Genomic DNA, 21770 nt, shown 5'->3' on the forward strand with positions numbered 1-21770 from the left:
CATGGCACAGGAACGGGAGACAATACCCATGAATTGAAACTGGGAGGCTATGACTCAACATACAGAAGGAAAATTGCTATCAGGATAACTAAGTATTGTATGATTGTCCAGAGAGGTTGTGGAATTGCTTTCTTTGTAGCTTTTCCAGAGAGAATTGAACAAATCCCTAAGCAACACGATCTGAACTCTATGTTGACTCAGACCAATGGGTCCCTTCCAATTGGAATGTTTCTGTGATTTAGTGTAATCGTGAGCATTACAAAAAGTAACAGGAAATGAAACTTTCAGTTTGACCTGAACACAACCCAGGACACATCAGTGAAGCTTTTTATAAAAGAGATGAGAGTATTACCACCCTTGGACAAGGCAGTAATGAGATTTCTATGGGCCCAGACTACTATTCTGGTCACATTTGCTGAAGAAATATAAATTTAGATTGTTAAGGGATACAGAGAAGGGCACACAGATATCTGATGGAATAGAGATATTCTCACATGAAAATAAGTCAGAAAGGTAAACTTAGGCTGCCTAAATGAAGGCTCAGAGGATATATGACTTCTGTTTGACCAAAAAGTAAAACAAGGAAAGTTATCACATAGTTTGTATTTACACTGGTATAAATTGACCATGTAAGAATAATCTATTATCATACTTACCAAGACTTCTCATTACAAGTCTGTAAACATCTCTACGTCCGTTTCTGGTTTACTTGCAGAGTTTATAGCTGATGACAAGCATTAAAGCCAAAACCAGAAGTTTCTTTTGGGGGAAAAAAAAAGAAGGGGGGGGAGATAGAAAGAGAAAAACACAGAAAAGGGGAAAGGAAACTGGAAAAACAAAAGGAGAAAATGAAAAGGGGAAAGGCAAAACTCCCTCCAGTGAGGCTAGTCAAGAAGAGAACTGACAGGGATTCCCCTTTAAGCATCCTCTCCCAAGTGTCCTCTCCAGTGCATCAGGTGATCCATCATACCACTTCTCCCATAGAAACCACACAGGTTTCCTCAGGAGCCGTTCAAATTCCCTGTTGCCTGTCCCCACTTATGATGTTATTAACACTGATTGGAGTAGTTTTTGATCAGAGGCTGGTGTTGCAAACTAACCGGCTGTTAAGTGTTGCATATATTACTGGGAATGCTTATCAGATACTTATCTTTCTCCTAATGCAAACTAAAAGCTGCAAAAAGTAGTGCAAGAAAAAGATGGTGAAAAAGTGCGATTTATACCAGTGGCAATCCCTTCCCGGACATAAGAGTAGTAGCACACTGTGCAGGTGCAAGGCCATCAGTAACAGTATGAGACCAGCAGCATGAGGACAGGAAAGGAAACACCACCTAGAAGCTTTGGTGAAAAGCTACAGAGCTGCAACAGAAAGGCAGCTGCAAATGGAAGATTCTTGGAACCACAAAAGGTTGAGGCACCAAAGGCATGCTGCAGCACACCACCTTCTTTACGAATAAGTTCAGGTTCCATCCTTCTCATAGCTTGCATACACACAAGACTGACTTCCTTCAGGGATGCCAATTTCTTTACTGCACCAGGCATCACCTTTTCAAAACATTCATTAGACCATTCTTTTCTCTTGCAGGTTAAAAGAGCATGGCAACAGAAGCTGGGCTCTGTGAATGTGATGGGAGAGGCTCACACATGCTCAGCCTGAGTCAGGTAACTGGATTCAAGGGTGAACAAAGCCCCTAGAGTGACAGTTATCCATGAGAGAGAAGGAGCACTCTGTATTTTGAACAGAAATTAACTAAAACAAAGATTGAGAGCCTCAGAGTAGAAATCAAATGAAGAAATACAGAATCCAACATCTTCTACTCCAAAACTGAAGAACTAGGGAAAAACAAAAGATGTACTGTAAGTAATCATCTTCTTACAGGCATTTCTGAGCTACCTTCACTGAAGACCATTTCAGTTTCTTAAACAAAAATAAGTTATGCAATAGCTTTAAAACAAAGTATCCTGATAGTTATTATACATTATAAAGAAACTTCCACAATGTATCATGCTTCATGAGTCATAAATGTCAACATTTATACTGAAAAATGCCATTAACAAGAAATTACTGGAAAACAAGAATAAATATTTGCTTCCTACTTCCTTCCCATATCACAATCTACATTCTATATTGACTAAATGTTAATTAATTCAAGTAAACATCTTCTTGAAGGTTATGTAACAAAAGTTTTCAATCACTTTTCCCTATAAAGGAATTTCTAAATTGTGCAATATCACCTTGCCCACCTTGACTGGAAAAGAATGTATGAACAGCAAAATCTAATTGAACCAAAGACCTGTTCAGAGTCCAAGATCTTATCTCCAGATGCCCAAAAGCAAATGCATAAGGAAAAGTGAGGAACTGCAACGCAACCTGTAATGGTATTTGCTTGGAATACTATGAAGCATTCAGAATATTTTCCAGTTTGGGACATTCTGATTCAGAGCCATTATATCTCTGCTTTCTAGCCTTTGATACATTTTTTTATCTCAGAACTTGTCCAAATCATTGTTTTGAACTCATCTTAACTTTTTTGCATTGAAAAATCTCTTCGGCAGAAAGCTATATAACTATATATTGTATAAAAATGAAGAAGCATGGAGAAGTTTGGGTATGTCCTCAAGGCAAAGTTATACTACACCTTGCAGCTGAAAGGATTCTAAGATGGCCTCAAAGTATTGAAATATTATTTTTGAGCAGTAGTTAAGCACTACTTTGCTGTAATTTTTAAGCTGCTTGAAGGCAAAGCTACAGATTAGCACGAAGACATAAACTTCATAATTCATTATAAAAGTTGTAATAATAAACTCAACACTAGTGCAGTCTCGCCCAGCATGCGATGACGTTCACAACATAGTGCATTCATCACACATAAGTTACATAGAATAAGGAATAAATTCTTTGGTCATATATGATCATCCTAATCTAGAAACTCAAAACCAAAAGGAGAAAATGAAAGGTGATTTCATCATGTAATGTTAGCTCTAAAATGTCTTACCTATCACTTTCAGCTTAATCACTTAACCAAGTGATTAAGCAATGCAACGTTCTCTGAAAAAAAATACTTATTTATCTGGAAATCATTACTGAAACCCTGAAGCATGACAAATACGTTTTATCATGGAATAGTCCAATGTTCTGTCTTTACATGAGAGTTAACTTATCAGATGTGTTATGTAGCTTCCTATTTCAATGCAGCAACTTAAAGAACATTTTCTTACATCTGCTTGAGAAGACTGGAAAACTTATAAATACTCATTCTTTTAACTTGAATTTCTACTGAAAGTTCACGTAAACAGTATGCATATAGGACACAGCATATAATCCTCAGCAAATCTGGCGCAAATCTCTTCTGTAAAAGAATAAAAACCCTCACTCCTGAGACATATATGAAGCTCTCTCAGGTAAATCGTTAAACAATGACTATGCTGCAAACCAGACATGTTTTCTATTGCAGTTTGAATACACATACCCAAAGTACCTTAAAGTCAGCTAGTCTGAATACCAACAAATATAAAACAACAATAGATAGGCAGTCTGGTAAATATGTGCTTAATTTACCAATTTGGAGATGACTAGGCTACATTCCTCTCTCCCAACCCATTTTTCGTTGGTTATACTTGTTCATACACACAGGATTTGATTATTCGCAAAGCTACATTTCTCCTACTAAGCATTAGTTGAATACTAAGAAACTACTTCAGCTACATTTAGTTACCTTCAGTATTCATGGTAATTCACACCAGGATTCATATAATTTTCAGGACAGGCAAACAAAAATTTGTACTTTCAGTATGCAAATTTTATTTTTAACAGCAACTTCTATGGGACTATCTCAGCTAGTGAGATGAAGAACTGAAAATTATTTTCCACTTTACATGCTTTTTAGAAAGTATATAGTTTTTATAATTAAATCTCTTTTTAATGTTATTTTTATTAAGAAATTAGAAAATACATATGCCAGTCAACCACAGTATTATCCTTTTTTCCTTGAAAAAAATCTAACAGGAACAACTGATCTACATGAAGCATTTGCTAGGAATTTCAGCAGTGAAGATGCTATTTTTTGTTTTTAAACTGCTTTGGGCACAGGAAGGTAGTGGAGAATGAAAGATGTACAACTATTATTCCCGTTTCATCTGTAGACCGCACTTCATTTGTGGAAAAGCAGATTAATGGAAAAACAGACACTACTGTTTTCAAAAATGACATTGTAACGTCAGATTCAAAATATTTGAGTGTACTACACATTCACGCAGACTTTAATACCAAAATACAAAAGAATTTGACACCACAGTTTTTCGGGTAGGCTTAACTAACTACGATGCTGCACTTGCATCAACTTGGCCACTAAGCATAACGGCATGTTTTTCTTTTTTTTGGAACTCTGAACTGGAAGTGACATTTTCATGCAAAAGAGAGCTATTTCAGTACTTATATGAGGAAGCTACTTATATGAGGTAGGTAAATATGACTGATCGCATCTTTTCTCTGGGGCCATGACCTGTTTTTTCCCAATGTTTTGGATACTATCTTTGCCATCACAATGAAAAAGAGGTGCTAAAATAGTGCATTATTTGCTTCATTCACAGTGGAGAGTTATATATAGTTGAGACAAGGATATTTTATAAAAATAACAATGCAGCTTAAGCATATGAAGGGATGGAATTGCCTTCCAAGACCGCTCTGATATTACGACAGAGAACAAGCCTGCATCTCTTTCTGAACAAAGTAGGTGTTCAGGGTACAAAATGTGAGCTGGGGCCACTGATACAGGAATGCATTGGACATGAGAGAAAATTTAGAAACATCCAACAAAACAAAAAGATAGCTTCAAACAGACGTAGGGGATGCTGTTGGGGAGCCAGGGCTGTGGCGAGAGATGGGAGAGGAGAGAGAGGAGTTGGAGAGGCCATTTGAAAAACCTTAATGTGAAACACCTTCCGTTTTTGTTCACGAGGTCTCAGCACAGCTTACAGGCCTTTGTGAGCTTGCAAATTAAATCCTGAATAACTGTCACAAAACTATTCTTCTGTCACAGAAAACAAAATGTCAAGGAACTAAAGCTGACAACGTTGAAAGACAAATGTTTAAAATTCCTCGGTTTCTGTGTCAGCATTTGTTCTATGCTGTTTGTGACAGAGAATCTCAACAGCTTTTGCATCAGAAAAGCACATTCATACATTTTCATATGTCAAAAGGTCTCCACAATCCGATTCGCTACTTCCTTCTCAATGATCAGTTTGTTTTAAACATTTCTCCCCTCTTAAATTCTCATAGAGTTTAACAGTGGGTTTAGACCTCTTCAGAGCGCTTAAAAATACAAAGCTCAGGGTAGATCTTTCAAAGATGAATACGCATTTTGTGCATAACAGGTAATACCTGCTTTTTTTTTATATCAGTGATGAGCACGAATGATTATTGATTGCTATTACGTTCCATCTCAGATCAAAACTCAGACATTTTAGGTGAGTCAAAACAACTGCACCCTTGCTGGAAATTACCTTCCCCATGCCCTGCACTGGAACCGGGAAGCTGCCGGCCGGAATGCACAAACCGCTTTGCCACCGAAAATACAATTACACAAAATTCAACCACCCATCCGGGACGGGACGCGACGCGCCGGGACAGGACAGGACGCATACGCACCCGCCCTCCGCCTGCTCCGGGCAGCTCCGACACCGGCCCGGCGGTGGTGCCCGAGGGGCGCTCCCCGCCGTCGCCCACCTGTTCGGCCCCCACGGGGCAGCTCCCCCGACACCCTCTGGAGCTCCCCAGCCGACCTCCGGGAGCTGGCACCGCCCGCCGAGCTCCAGCAGCCGCTCCCTGCCAGCCCCCGAGCTGCCGTGGGTGCCCCGCGCACCCCGAGACACGGACACGGCCCCGCAGGACGCGGGGGTCGCAGAGGCCCCCCCGAACCCAGCAAGGGACACACCCGCCCCGCCGGGCATGCCCTGCCAGGAACTGCTCTTCCACTCACGCTCCCGCGAAGCAAAACTTGCCGGGGGCAGCCGTGTCCCCCCGCCCACGGCACCTCTCCCGCCCTCACACGGTCGAACTTCCCGAAACCTTCCCGAAGGTCCCAAAAATACCGCCCTGGCAAGTCAAGGGTGACGTCCTGGCGGCGGGACCGGCCAGCCCCGCTCCCCCTGCCCGCCGCGGCCGGGCGGAGCGGAGGGGCAGCCGCTCGGCGGGTGCCACTCACCTTCCGCGCCTCCGCCTTATCTCTTCGCTCGCGGGCTGCAACTTCCAGCGCTTCCCCCAACTGCCATCTTCCACGGGAGCGACGGGGACAGGAGCGAAGCGGGGCGGGGAGGAAAAGTTGCGGCAGCGGCGGCCGCGGCGGCGCTTAGGTGGCCATCGCGCCGGCGGGGCGAGCCTGTGCCGTGCGCGGCGGGCGGGCGGGGCGGCGGCGGCAGCTGGCGCGGGGCTGCGCGCTGCGATCGCCGCCCGTGGCGACGCGGGGAGGATTTGCTAAAAATAGCGGCTCGCTCGGCGCGGCGGGCGGGGGGAGGCGGGGGGAGGCGGCCGGGCTGCGCCGCGCTCCCCGCCGTGGCCGCTGGGGGCCGGGCGGGCCGGGCCGCGCTGCGCCGCCGCCGGGGGACAGCGCCGGGCGGCGCCGTGCCCGGGCCGAGGACGGGGAGGCGATTTGAGCGCCGCGCCCGAGGGACTGCGGCTGCCCAGGCCCGCTGAGGGACTGGCTGGCGGGGGAGCCGCGGGGTTATTTCGCGGCCCTTGGCACCCTGGTACCCCTCTGTGAGCCCTCGGTGCAGGGGATGCACCTGCCTGCCCTGCCAGCCGAGGGACAGGGGCGCTGGGCCCCGCCGTGCAGCCCCCGCGGGGAGGCAGCGGGGCCCGGCGGGGTGGAGTGAGGACACGCGTCTGGACGGCACCCGCCGCTGCTTCCAGAGGGTCCCTGGCATTCGCCACGGGGAGAAAGGAGGTGTGCAGGCTGCTGTGTGGTCCTCGCGTGGTAGGTGTTTCTGTTCCCTTGGGCTGTCACACCCCGAGATGGTCGCACATTTCTCTAGTGCTGCTTTCCTCTCATGGTCTTTTTATTAATCTTGGTATCTCTTAGTATCTTCAACTAGAGGATGCCCATCTTTCTGAATCCACATCAAGTCTCCTTGATAATGATTAAGAGTCTCCAGAACTCTTTTCCGAATACTGTTTTATCCAACATATAAATCACTTTAGTCTGTGGAATCTGTCTTAGCCACATTTATTTCTACTCTAAATTTATGGATAGATATCTTCATTACTTAAGAGAGAAGGGAGTGTCATCTTTTATTTCTCCCCTTCCAGTGAAAAGTTAGCTTCAAAGGAGTTAAGTTCTTAGCAATTAAAAAAAAAAAAAGTTCTAAAAAAAAAAAATTAGCTATCTTCCACCTAAAGGCTTCGTAATTTTCATTTGTGTTTATATATTTCCCTTAGTACCATAGAAATTTCATGCTGTGTTTTAATCTGTTTAAATTTTAAGATTGATTGTACTTATTCTTTCCACTGTGTTGCTTTCAGATGTTAGCTTTCCTGAAACAAATCTTTAAAATTGTTGTTTCAAGACTGGTGAAGAACTAGCTAAGACTAAATGGTAAAGCTGGTGGCTAAAGAAAGAGGTTTGGAATTTGGGCCTGAATGTCGTTGATTGCTCAAGGGATACAACAGATGAAAACTTAGCTGTGCCAAGCAGTGTTTTTTGTGACCCTCAAAATTAATCTCATTTCTCAAAATTAGAAATAAAACTGTGTCTGAGTATGTTTCAACTTGGAGAGGAATCTCATCAGCTTGTTTTGGTTTGTGTTTTAGTTTGGTAATAGGTTTCACTGGTATTGCTGGATGGTATTATGGAGTGCCATGTGACAGATCCAAGTCCAGACTGGCTAATGAAATCACACAGCACTGTTTCCCTGACAGATGGATAGGCTTCAAATTGATACATACTTTTGTTTCATTATGTACTCTTGTCCTTCCTTCTACTCAAAGGAAGCACCAGCATTATAATTGCATTTTAAAATGTTGTAATGCTGTGCTGGGATCTTCTGAATTCACATTGGAAAATAACAGGCATCTCTGAGAGACCTCCATGTTTTGGTTACTGCTGCACTTGCCCCACTTATTTCTACTCGGTGCTAATAAATATAATGAAGTGGTACATGGTAGTAATATTCACCAGCCTTTATCTTGCTTTTGCTAGATCTACTATTTCTATTCCATTTCAACATTATCTACTTCTAATCCTACTGACCAAAAAATGATTTATAGACTTGACTGACTTGCCGGAGTGAATATGTGTAGCTCTTCATTCAAATGTAGCATTCCCTATTTTATCACTGTCTTTCTGAGTTATTACAAACATTTATTGAAAGTCATGAGGGTGACAAAAGAATGTGGTATGCCTGCAGTATAATTTATAAGTTTAATTTATAAATCGTGAGATGAGGTGCTGCAATCCTCAGAAGATTTTTATGCCTGAAAAGAAACACGGATCATCCTTGAAGCTTCATCTCTGCCACATTGTGAACTGGTGTCTGCTGACCAGTAGGGCTATGATGCCCTTCATATACATTCTAATTTACAATAATTACTAGATTTTTGAATGGAAAAAGCTTGCATATTGCTCACACAGAAGATCAGTAAAGTAATCTTTGGGAGGCTCACAAAAGGTTTTGGAAACCACACTGAAACAGAAAAATTGTCTTTCCCATGGTTCCTCACTTTAGGTAGTACGTAGTAAAGGTGCTAGGAGATTTTTTTTTCTTTTTTTTCCCCCTAGTCAAATAGAAACACTGAAAATATTGAAAAGCAATAGGTGTAAAACACTAACATTCAGTAATCCATTTGACACATATTTTAATGTCATTGATGCTGTGGGAATATAGCTTTCAGAAATTCCATGCCTTCACTGGAAACCATCTCAAATGTTAAAAAGGCACTGAGGTATAACAGCTCATCAAGCAGCAGCTAAGACTCATCAAGCAGTGAGCAATTCTTTCACTATGATACCAAAAGGGAATGTGTAGGATGTTCTTTGTGACCATTAAGATGATACTCAGCTGTGTCCCTTTCCAATCCAGTTCATAAACCATCTTTTCACAAAAAATGAAACTAATCAAGATGAACAGAAAAAAACCCTGAACATTTAACAATACCAAAGTGGATTTCCAATGTACATGTACTTGTTAACCTGCGGATCTGAATAAGATGGAAGTAATGTTTGTGCGGGAAAACTGTTGAGGAATGAAAAAAATCTAAGTCTTCTCCATTAGTTGACAATATATGCCAGCTTTTTACTGAAACAATCAGTGCTTCTAGATGTATTTCTGTTCCTTGACTGCCAGACAGCAGATCCTTTTCATTATCTCTGGCAGTCAAGAGACTTCAATTATTATACTCGGGTGTAATCTTGCAACACACCCATGCTTCTAGTCACATCCAGAGCATACTGACAAGACATACTTTACAGAGATAATTCCTAAATTCAATATGAAGTTCAAGGAGGCAGCCACCTACTTGCTCAATAAGATGAATAAACACCTCAAAATTCAGCTGATGTCTGTTCCTTAGGTTCCTGTCCAGTTTTCAATGAAAGTCATAGCTCTGCTTTTTATCTTCAAAGTTTGGGGAAATCCAGGTCATGATGTACTCCTCTGTAGAAATCAATACTAGCTGCCTCTCCTCTGTCACCTTATCGGGCCAGATCCTTCTGATGCTTCAGATCACTTTTTTTAAAATGGAATTAATGGACTGTTACCTAGCATGTTGCACACACCATCCATGTACCATGTGCCTAAATATGTAGCCCTTCTAACTAGCTTTGTGCAATTCTCTGTGTATGTTTTGTATATGTATAAATGTTTATGTATATGTATATATATGTACATATATATATGTATATGTATAAATGTTTAAAAGAGTATCTTTTGTGCTCATTTGCATTTTGTGCTCATTTGCATTTTATTAAGAATGTTTGCATTAAGTCCTTCTCTAAAAATTTTAAGATTTGCCTTCCCTAAGAAAACTATCAAAATTGGGTGAGGAGAAAGGGTGTAACTTACTTGTGATATCTGTCATTTTGACTGAGAATTAGTTAAAAGCTCTTCTTTTGGGTGAGACTTTCAGTCTTTTAGTAAGTATCTTGCTCAGTAGCTCATAAACATTGAAATTGTACATGTTTTAGATTGGCTATAATTGTTGATTTTGTTTACAGAAGGTGTTTGTTTTTTCCCAGAGAAAAGATCAGCAGTTTAGCTGATCAGACAGTTTTCTGCAATTTTTAAATAACCACTTAACTGCTACAGTTAAGTGCAATTTAAGTAAATCAACACAGATGCTAACATTTTAAAGATAATAGGAATTTCTAGACTTACATTTAAAAGAAAGAGAATTGTCTTATATATATTTAAATGTCTTGTGAAAATATATTTCCTGCACATTGGAGATAATTTAATGTATGATTAGCTCTTTCAATGCCTGGGCTTTCAGGATTGTGTACACATACCTACATTCAACAGGTCTATTCAGGTGGTTAAAATTAAACATGTTATTACCCCTTTATTTTAGGGCCAGTGGTTAGCCAATATTTGGAAATTTGTGGGCTATTTCTCAGAAACATGATAGAGTCATGTGTGTTTTGATCTTAGCCTGTTTTTATGCAGAGAATATAAACATATCTCATTTCCTTGAACACAGTAAGTCGTGAAATGAGTGACCATACTGGGCTGCTCACTCATGAAGCCAAGCCTGCACACAACCATGCCCTTAAAGTGGTTCTTTTGCTCACACAAAGCAAAGGTTTTTAAGTGGCCCCCAATGCTGTAGTGAACTGCACAGAACTTGCAAACATTCATATGAAAAGGGGATCTAAGTAAAAGGCTTGGATGTCTGTTGAAAGATTTTCCATTAGCTTTGGTCTAACTGGAGTTGAAGCTGAGGCCTGTCCTTACTTTTCAGTACTGATCTTGATCCTGAGTCCTCTTCTGTCCATATGCTAAACACCTCTGACTGTTGCAATCTTGCCTGCTTTTTGTCTGAATCCTTTTTTCCCATTTTTTCTGCTGCCTAATTATCTGAACATTGTGTTGAAGACATTGGTGTGTCCCATTATACTGGTGCAAGGGACCCCTCAGGTGTCCTAACCCTGCTCTGATCTCTTGTCCTTTATTCATTCTGAACCTGGTGTCTTTCCCAAAGTCATCTGACCATAGACTCCAGTGACAGTCTTATCTAGCGTCTTATTCAGGCCGAGCAGCAAGTTCCATAACTCTGTGTCCTGTTTACATATTCCCAGTGGTTTTTTTACTGTCTCCTTGATTTTCTGATGTCCTTGCTTCTTCCTGGCATGCAGCATACAGTTCCACCAAAGGAGTGCATTTGTATTCACACTTCATTGTACAAATCTCAGCTTACAGGACTGAGCACCTCTTTCAGCCTTGTCATGCTGATCCACAGTTTGGAAGATAGTTTCTATTCTTTGCCATTACTAAGCTAGCAGGCATTAAAGTATTTCTTCACTTCCCCTGAACAGAAATTGGATACAAGGATAGATCACAACTATATCAAGAACTGCCCACCTCATAAATACATCTAGCTTACAAAATTCCAAATGCATTAGTCTTCACAAAAGTGCTTAATAATTACAAAAATAAAATGACTGGCCTTTGCACTTGGTGTGTATTATTTGTTGCTCATAATCATTGTTAGAGAGTAAAGAATGTTATAGAGGTGAATTTCTTTATGTCCTAATTGAATTCATGTGAAAACAAGCTGTGTTTAAGTTGAGAAGAGGAACTCTCTGAGGAACACCCTGTCATTATACCTGACCAGATCGTGCTTGTTCAGGTGGATGATTGCATCAGATTTTCACGCACTTATTACAATTAGCTACATTAGCAGATATATGTGATTCTGAATGAGACTGAGTCTGAAATTACGCAGATCTTTCTCACTGTAATGATTCATCAGGTAGGATTTGTTTCAGCTTTCTGATTTATCTTTTTTTTATTATTATTATCCCACTCTCTGTAGTGATGACAGAGTTGTGCTGGAGAACAGACAGAAGTTACTGCTGGGAGCCACTGTCAATAAGCTCAATGCAGGCAACTTGGGCCTGACTGATTCATTGATGATCAAGAGCAAAAAACAGCTCCATGAGACCATCTGAGCAAGCCATTTTCTGGGGGACAAAGCAATTTGCTGACATTATCATCGCTTCCTGTAATTTCTTACTTCATTCTGAATTGGTTATTTCCAGTATTGTTTCTTGCTGGGGCAGCATGAACCAGGATGTCCATGTAAAGAGAGCTTTTCCTGCACAGTTTTCAACCGTGAGGAAAGTTTGTCATTGTCTTGGATTTCCAGACAGGGATAGATGAGCTGTGTTGTAGGCATTTCTGTTGTCATGGTTGATTCCACTGTTATGGCACTCCACTGTTAAAGAGATAATTACACAGACATAGGATAGTTTTGTTATAACATTTGATATTAATTATAAAATATGTATTTCTTATTATCGATTGACTTCAGTGATATGGAAGGATATTGGTAAAATAAAAATTGACTGACCTAGGCAGGTGGTGATGGAAGAGAAGGACTTAGTCCCCCTTGCCTTTCATGAAGATGTAAATGTAGTATGCGCTCCCTGCTTACAAGTATTACTGTCAGGCTGCATAACTCCTCTTTCGGTTTAAGGTTGGGCCACAGGCATCCTACAATTATCAGTTCTACTTGGCAACAACCTTGTCAGCTCCCTTTTGGTGTTCATGTATTATCAATAAAATAACACTAGTTTCTGAAAATGACCAGTTCCATTTACATTTCATAATCTGTTGAAAGGAAAAACGTTTGTGACTGAGTAAGAGAAGGAAGGAGCTGTCAACCCTGTTTTGTGATTACTGCCCACAAATGTTCTCACATTTTGCTTTAAGAAAGTGTTCTGACAAAAATATTAGCACTAATAGTACAGTATACATATGTTCTCAGAGTATAAATAGTGCAACTTCATCTCATGAGATAGCTCAGGGCTCTATCCAATGACTTTAATGAGGTTTCAGGTTGCTCAGCATCTCACAGCAGGCGCTCAGCACACAGAAGGAAGGAGACATGGTGTTCACGTGAGGTAAAAAGCACCCTCAGTACCCGTCCAAGCCAACAGGAGTCACAGAGCCTTGGTGCCTGCAGTGTCAAACCTTTCATTCTCCAATGAACCCCGAAAAACGTTTCTTTCTCTATCACAATGTATTAGCATGCTCCAGCTGACGCATCCTGCAAACAGAAATATGTATCCTGCTTTTACAGAAGAAGCAAAACTCTTTTGCCCTAACTTCGATGTCTGCATTACCCTTAGTTCACTGTTCAAGCAATAGAGAGAAATACTTCCAAAGAACAACTTGTCATTCAAATGTAGCTGCTGAGCACACTTGAGGTGTCTGCTGTCTTTTATTCAGTCTTTAAAGGTTTCTTTTTTATTACATTATGTCTTACAGGGAAATTTTTATCAGTCAAGTTGACAGAAAAAAAATCTTATTTGTAGACCACCAAGGAGAGATATGTAAATTGTGGATTTTTAAAATTAATACTAACTTACAAATGCAGATGCCATCAAGGTGATGTGTTGTGTTCAAGATTATCAAATGGATACTCCTGAAATTGTGGTGTTTTGCAATTTTAATGCTACAGGATGAAGTGGACACCAAGAATACTAATGCATGTGATTTAGAGACATTGATAGGCTCCTGACAAGTCTTGAGAGTAATTTCAGGGGAAAAGTCAGAAATGGGAATTAAAAAGGAGTGTCTTTTACTAATTATTAGTAATTAGCTTATTTTAGATATTCCACTCTAATTTTTTTGTGTCCTCTACAGTTTCATTCTTTTCTTTTTAATCATTCACCACAATTATTATCTATCAGATAAAGAAACTCAGGAAACATTGCTAACAAGAGCTTACCGTTTGTTTTTAGTGTAGCTGAATAACTCTGTTGAGGTCACTTTACTGCATGAATGACCAGTTTCTGAAAGCTTTCACACAGTCTGTTGTACCCTGAAGAAAAAAATGTACTTCCTCATTGAATATCACCTATTCTCTAGGAGTAACATATTCCAGGTCTTGGAGGCTTGCTTATATATATTTTGTGCTAATGGTTATTAAAAAAAATTATGCAGTACAGTATAAAATCTTACACACACACATATATATATATTATATCTATTATATAGTTGTATCATATAAATGTATATATAATATTTATACATAAGTATGTATCAATATATTTATAATATTTAAGCATGCACATACAGATATATTCCAGGTTATATCTGAGAGCTCTCTCTCTCCATCGCCCTACACAAAGTGAAAAATTTTATCTCAACTTCCTGCAGTCTTTTTCCTGTAGAGAAGGAATTCATGAGTATAACAAAATTCACCTGTACATATCCTTTGAAACTCTTCCTATTCCACCAAGTGACAGTTCTAGAATTACATAAGAAGACAAAGACTGTTCTTTCTAGATTTCAGTCTTTATATATAAGGGAGAGGAACTATAATATCTGCCCTAAATCTTTTCTGCATACAATATGGCTAATAAAGAATATTCAGATATTTTAAAAAGTAAGATTAATAAAAGAGCTACTGCATTATTTGTTACAGGATTCATGTAACAACACATCTATTTGTGTAAGCCTGTTCAATTGAAAAGCATTATGACATTTTTTCCTGAGGATTGCAACCATGCAACTTAAGTAATACCTCTAACCAAAATTCTAGAAAATCTTAAACTCATGTATAGAGTTTCATATTAAACAAGGATTTTTGTTCACTGGAAAGTTTATATTTTTTTACTGTTATTTATCAAAACCTAATACATACATTTTTCTATGTGAATGTGCTGCCTATATCACATAAACTGTCAAAGATATAGCTAAATATAATAATTATTATCTTACTTATTTTTCAGTGGTGTATATGTAAGACAAAATCAAGGTACTGCTGGTCCCAGGTTTTCTCTCCAAACCTTCCCAAATAAGTTTGAATTTGTACAGTTTCTTGATGAGAATACAAGGAAGGACAGTTGTCGATTCAAGACACATTTTGGTCATTTGCCAAAGCCTTACAAAGGTATTTGTGCATTTGTTTTATAGTTAGGTTATGGTATAAGAGTATGATAGTAGTAAAACTTTAGAGTACAGACAGTTCTTATAAAACTAATAATAGAATCTATGAGGAAACTGCTTCATTGTGATTACTCAAACCTATTTTGTCTTCAAAGGTGGTGCTGTGGATTGCTGTACCAGTCAGTAATGACCAAACTTTTGATAATCTTGAATTAAAAAGGGTTTTTTCACTATTGTATCCTATAAAAATCATCATGCTGTTATAATTCTGTGTCTATGCCTGTAGCCATGGATGGCATCTGGCAAGGTTTAGTATATGATTCCAAAGCTAAATATTGTCAGCACCACTGAAACAGAATGATGAAACATTGTTCCTTAGTGGATGATAAAGAATGGGAAATCATAAATTGTAGAATCATAGAATCATTTGGGTTGGAAGAGACCTTAAAGATCATGTCGTTCCAACCCCTTTGCTGTGGGCATGGATGCCACCCACTAGACCAGGTTGCTCAGGGCCCATCCAGCCTGGCTTTGAACACTTTCAGGGACGAGACATCCACAACTTGTCTATGCAATGTGTTTCACTGTTCCACTGTTTCAGTGTGTCTCACCACCCTCACAGGAAAGAATTTCTTCCTAAAATCTAATCTAAACCTACCGTCATGCAGTTTAAGTCCATTACCCCTTGTCCTATCCCTACATGCTCTTATAAAAAGTCCTTCTCTGGCTTTCTTGTAGGCCCCGTTTAGTTACTGGAAGGCTGCTCTATGGTCTCCCTGGAGCCTTCTCCAGGCTGAACAAACTCAACTCTCTTAGCCTGTCTTTGTAGGAGAGGTGCTCCAGCCCTCTGGTTATCTTTGGACCCTCATCTGGACTCACTCCAACAATCCATGTCCTTCTTATGTTGAAAATGAGGGTTACATTTCCCGTTTTCCCGTCAGTGGCAACTTCACTGGACTACAACTTCTCAAATATAGTGGATAGTGGCATAGTCACTTAATATGTCAGTTCCCTCAGGATGCTCAGGATGTGCAGACGCATCTCATCACATCCCATGGACTTGTGTACCTCCAGATTACTTAGATGGTCTTGAACCTGATCTTCTCCTACAGCAAGTGGTTCTTCATTCTCCCAGTCCCTGTCTTCACCTTCTGTAACTTGGGTGATGTGGCTGTTGCACTTGCCAGTGAAAATTGAGGCAAAAAAAGTCATTGAATACTTCAGCCTTCTCCATATCCCAGGTAACCAGGTCTTCTGTTTTCATCTGGAGAGGGCACACATTTTCCCTATTCTTTCTCTTATCACTGACATACCTGTAGTAGTTTTTCTTGTTGCCTTGATGCCCCTGGCCAGATTTAATTCTACCTTTAAATCTATCTATTAGCTTTCCTAACCTGAACCCTGGCAGCTTGGACAATTTCTCTGTATTCTTTTCAGGCTATTTGTCCATGCTTCCACCCACTACAAGTAAGTTTTTCCAGAAGCTCCTTATTCATACATTTGTCTCCCTGTGTTTTTATTCGACTTACTCTTTGTTGGGATGCCTCCCTCCTGGTTTTGAAAGAGGTAATCCTTATCAGTTCATGAAAAAATCATTTTCTTTAGAACCCCATCAGAATCCCAGTGCCAATAGAACTGTCTGAATGAGAATTACCTTGACAAATTAGAGGACTGGGCAATCACCAACCATGTGAAGTTCAACAAGGGGAAGTGCCAGATTTTGCAACTGGGATGGGGCAACCCCAGATGTTCATACAGACTGAGGAATGAGATGCTGGAAAACAGTGTCACGGAAAGAGACCTGGAGGTCCTCATCAGTGGGAAGTTGACTATGAGTCAGCAGTGCCCTCGTAGCCAAGAGGGCCAACCATGTCCTGGGGGGCATCAGGCAAAGCATCGCCAGCCAGGCAAGGGAGGGGATTGTTCTGCTCTGCTCTGCACTGGGGTGGCCTCACCTTGAATATCGTGTGCAGTTTTGGGCACAGCAATATAAGAAAGATATTAAGCTGTTAGAGAGCATCCAAAGGAGGGTAATGAAGATGGTGAAGGGCCTTGAGGGGAAACCATAAGAGGAGCAGCGGAGATCAGTTGGCTTCTTCAGCCTGGAGAAGACTGACAGGAGACCTCATTTCAGTCTACAACTTCCTCGTGAGGGGAGGTGGAGGGGCAGACACTGATCTCTTCTCTGTGGTGACCAGTGACTGGACCTAGGGAATGGCCTGAAGTTGTGTCAGGGGAGGTTTAGGTTGGATATTAGAAAGATGTTCTTCACCCAGAGGGTGATTGGGCACTAGAGCAAACTCCCAAGGGAAGTGGTTACAGCACCAAGGCTGACAGAGTTCAAAAGCATTTAGATGATACTCTCGGGCACATGGTGTGACTCTTGGGGATGGTCCTGTGCAGGGCCCGGAGTTGGACTCAATGACCCTTGTGGGTTCCATCCAATTCAGTGTAATCTGTGATTCTGTGATCTTTGGTAATCATTAGGTCCAAAGAATTGGCTTTTTCCTGTTGCTCTATCTAAACCAAATCATCCCAACTGTATTTTTCTGGTGTTTTGTCTATTGCTCTTTGCCTTTTCACTGAGATCACCTAGCAGCATCATATTAAGTTGTTAACCTGTCCCAATACACTGCTCATATAAGGAATGGCTTCTATATTTTCACCCAAACCCTGAAGAAAACTAACAAGTAACTCATCAGGATTTGATTATGCATATGGGGCATTAATATCTTGCAATCATCCTATGGATTTTTGGACCAGTGCTTTGGCCAGTGATGCAGAAGCAGATTATCAGCAATTGCGGGTAGTTTTTAATGGTAGACTGAGAAGCTGAAATACAAAGCAGCCTCCAAATCCCAGCCATGGGCACCTGGAGGTTGAAGACTTACCCAGTCATTTCTTCAATGTGAAGTGCTGGTCTTGAGATTTACACTGAATCCTTTCAAATAAAGTACATGGATTTGAGCATCCAAATCTATGGTTATGTGCTTTTCTGTCTGGCATCAATGGAGCACGGTGACATTATATCAGATCATTTTTGCTTGGGTTTCACCATGAAGTTTGTGTAGAGCTTGACAGAGAGATGTGATTTCTTGTGCTGCTGATTCTTCATGTTTCAGATTTCTTTACCTAATGGAGGGCACATTATATATATGGGCCAAATTCTCCCTTGGTTTGGGACTGCAGACGCCATGGGGATGGAGTTGGATGGGTGGGGTGGGTGATGGCAGGGCTGTGGCAGCATCCCATTGCCTCATTGGTTCAAGGACTGACAGCCCCAAGAGGGGATGAAATGGGGTTCTGGTTAGGCTGAGATGAGCTCCAAGGGAGGAAAGACAGGGCCAGTAAGGCTTGACAGTGCCCTCAGTGCACTGAAAATAGAATAGGGCTTCCCCGTAGCTATCTGTGTATTTAATTACTGTAGCACTAACTTAAAGAACTTGTACCCACATGGGTTAAATTTCTCCTTCTCTTGAAGAGTTACCATCTTGATCCAGGTGGCCTCTATGACCTCTGTGACCTCTGTGACAATAAGAGTAGATATATGACAGAATGGCACAATATCCTTTCCCCCCCTCAGCATCAATGGCAGTCCCATTAACTAGCATTTATGGGTGTCTAATGTAAAAATTTGGAGGTCAGGATTTTGGACAGGTATAGTATAGAAATACCTATATCCCTGGGCACTGAAATATCTATTTGACCTGAAGGAAAGCCATTTATTGAAAAGAGACTTCAAGTGCTTCCACCTAAACATGAATGTTTTGATACTGCATTTTAATTTTTTTAAGTTCAGTCAATGGCTGCCTTACAAACATGTTGCTTATTTTATCCTTAGAGGGGACATCTTTCCTTTTTTTAACTGTAATTAGAAAAATGTGAGCACATATAGGAGAACAAGTCTGACTAACCTCAAACAATTATAATCCTAAAAATTAGTTTTCTGACACTAAAAAAGGGCTGAAATTGTTGGTACTTTTAATTTTCTGATAAGCTTCATCATAATCAGAATTACTGTCTAAAGCTGTAAAATTAGATGGTGTACTCCCATAGCAATCCAATAACATTGAAGATTACTTCTGAAGTAGCTATTTTTTTTTTTAAATTCTGAATGCATACATGAAAGTATGACATTTCCCTAAAACTAGTCAGAATTATTTCTCAAACAGACAAACATTTTGTAATATTTTATTACCAACAAGATTTCATGGGTTAAATGTTTGAGAAGGAGAGACACTATAATTTATTCACACTTAGTCAGGTAGAATTTATTCATACAGAGTAAATCAACCTATAAAGTCAAGATGAGACATACAAACTCGACTCAGTAAGGAACGGAATAAATAAAAAAATGTTGATGTTACATTTTCGTAGTTTATGGGAAAATTAATTATGTATACCTGAGACATTTGGTAATCTTTTACCCCTTAAGATTTTTTCATACAATTGAATAGAAGGGAAGATATAACCCTATTACCAAAGAGCTCCGAGATGAAGCTGGTCCCTGTTCTCAAAGCAATATTTGAAGAGAGTATAAATGAACCAAATAAGTCTGTTGTTTTCCCAAATGAGGCAATAAATGCTGATGTCTTGGAGCGCAGAAACAGTAAATTTATTTTCACATTTGTGAAATGGCAAGCATTTATTTGAATGCATGTCATTAAGGCTAAGTGAATGGTCTGTAACCAGACAGAAACAGGAGAGCTACCCATTCAGAATTCAAGGGCTTGAGCTGTACTACTCAAGACAGAATCGCACAAATATTTCTGAATATTTTATGATCTTTAGGAATGAACACAAGTTCATCTATATGCTAGTTACGTAACACTGTCACTCTTATGAAAATAGAAAGTACTAAAACTTCAGCTCTGAAAAAAGTATAGCTGCCCACAGTGTTCCAGTTTATGGGTTCAGTCCTCCAACGCAATGAGCACTTTGGTCTCGGTCCAGCAAATGACTCATGCATCTGCTCAACAGTATGCACGTGAATAACTGTCTTATGCTAAACTGCTACTATAGCTAAATAAGAGAATCACAAGGTCCTGATATCATAGATAACATCTCTTCCTCGCTCTCTCTATGAAATGTTAGCATTACGCTTACCTAATTCACTGAGGTTTTATACACCACCATTCATAAAAGTTAGTCTATAATGTGCCGTATTCCAATGTGAGAGGACTACAAAATGGATAAGAGGATTTTTTTTCCTCTTACCAGTTTCTTCCAGGAGGAGATGCTTGAAGGGATTATTGGAAATTGGAGCAGGTACTAAAGGAGCTGTAGCTGCTTTCTCTCCCCTAACTGTATGTGATGCAATGTATACTGGACACCATGTAACTGGGAGATGTTGCCTCTCCCTCTTTCTCACCTCTTTATGGGCCTTTGCAGAAAGGGTGAATGCAAAGCTTTTCACTGTCTTTGCTGGTTAACAGATTGAGGCAGTTGCAGTCAAAAAGGCTTGTGCTGCACTCATTGCTCCAACATGTTCACCTTCTGAGCTTCCAAAAAAGTTCTGTCTGACCCAGCCAAGACTCTTGCCCATGGTAGTATGATTCCTTTTACCTCTCTTTTCCTCATTTGGCCTTTTAACATCAGAAATAGTTTGAAATCCATGTCATGTTTGGCTTTTAATGATACACAAGGTAATTTATCATCACATGAATTGTGCTTTGTGATGCACATTATTATTACTAATACTTCATCAACATCTTGCGCATCTCACATGATGAATGTGGGCTAGTGCATTATCCCATTTTCCGTGTGCATCGTGAAGCTGCTCCCTTCAATCAGCATTGTTGCAGTGTCAGTTATTTGCTTTCTTGCTATCTATCCATCCGTGTATAATATGACACATTTCCTACTCTAATCTCAGTATGAAAACACCAAAAGAATTCATACATCTCCGGAGCACCGTAGGTTACTTTTTACCTAAAACAATGTTCAGATGGCTGTCACAAAGAAAGTTAAAGTGAAATGTCAAAAGCTGTAAGGATGAAAGGCTGCACATGGTAGATAGAAGATTCAGTGCACAGCAACTCCCTCTTAATAAACAAGCAAAGATTTATTGGAAGGAAAATTTCCCTGCATTTGAAATTTAACTGCCAACCATCCACATCCTACACATAACTGTCAGAAAGGATGTCTAAATCTGTCCTCATTTATAACATGTGTTGTGACAAGATTTGACAGTCTCTGAAAGGGCTATAATTGCCACCTAAACATCCAGCATTTTGTCAACTGCGATCATGTTTAGAGAAAGCATTTATTTCACTTTAAAAAAGCTAGCATTTTTTCTTTCTTCTGAATGAGATGACAGATTTTTTTTTTCTTTTCTCATTAGAGGTTGCAAGTCAGATTTAAGGGGTTTTTTTGTTCCTTTTTTCTTTTCAGTTTTTTTTCCAATGATGGAAGTTGGAACTTTTCAGATTAAAGGAAGAATGATTAGCTTGAGGAAATCTATAGCAATTTAACAGAAATATCGTAAGGATGTCTACTGACACCAGTGAAAATTTCTGAATATCAGGCTGGTTTTGATAGGCACTTTCTCCTGAATATCACAACAAGAACCTAGGTCAAAAAGTGGGAAGAGTACCCTGGTATTTGCCATTTTGTTACTCTGAATAAAAGTCATGTCGTTTTAATCTGGTGCATGTAGTCATCCT

General features: G+C 40.1%; 2 protein-coding genes across 9 annotated transcripts in view; one reads left to right on the plus strand and one right to left on the minus strand.

The window, feature by feature from the left end:
- Nucleotides 1-6417, minus strand: part of HDAC9 (histone deacetylase 9) — a 459183-nt gene extending 452766 nt beyond the window's left edge. For 4 of the 8 annotated variants that reach the window (XM_039388612.1, XM_027738937.2, XM_027738936.2 and 1 more), the window contains exon 1: nucleotides 6204-6416. The gene's annotated coding sequence lies outside the window, so the exon portion shown is untranslated. Of the gene's footprint in view, nucleotides 1-6203 lie in introns of all 8 variants that reach the window. The other 4 variants (XM_027738932.2, XM_027738931.2, XM_027738930.2 and 1 more) reach the window with 2 other exon arrangements.
- A 348-nt stretch (nucleotides 6418-6765) lies between these two features.
- The window catches only part of SNX13 (sorting nexin 13), a 119020-nt gene continuing 104015 nt past the window's right edge, over nucleotides 6766-21770 (plus strand). The window contains exon 1 of the mRNA XM_039388609.1: nucleotides 6766-6971. The gene's annotated coding sequence lies outside the window, so the exon portion shown is untranslated. The remainder of the gene's footprint in view (nucleotides 6972-21770) is intronic.

Source organism: Pipra filicauda, unplaced genomic scaffold, assembly GCF_003945595.2.
Source record: "Pipra filicauda isolate LSUMZ 115617 unplaced genomic scaffold, ASM394559v2 scaffold66_size7647185_pilon, whole genome shotgun sequence".
NCBI lineage: Eukaryota > Metazoa > Chordata > Aves > Passeriformes > Pipridae > Pipra > Pipra filicauda.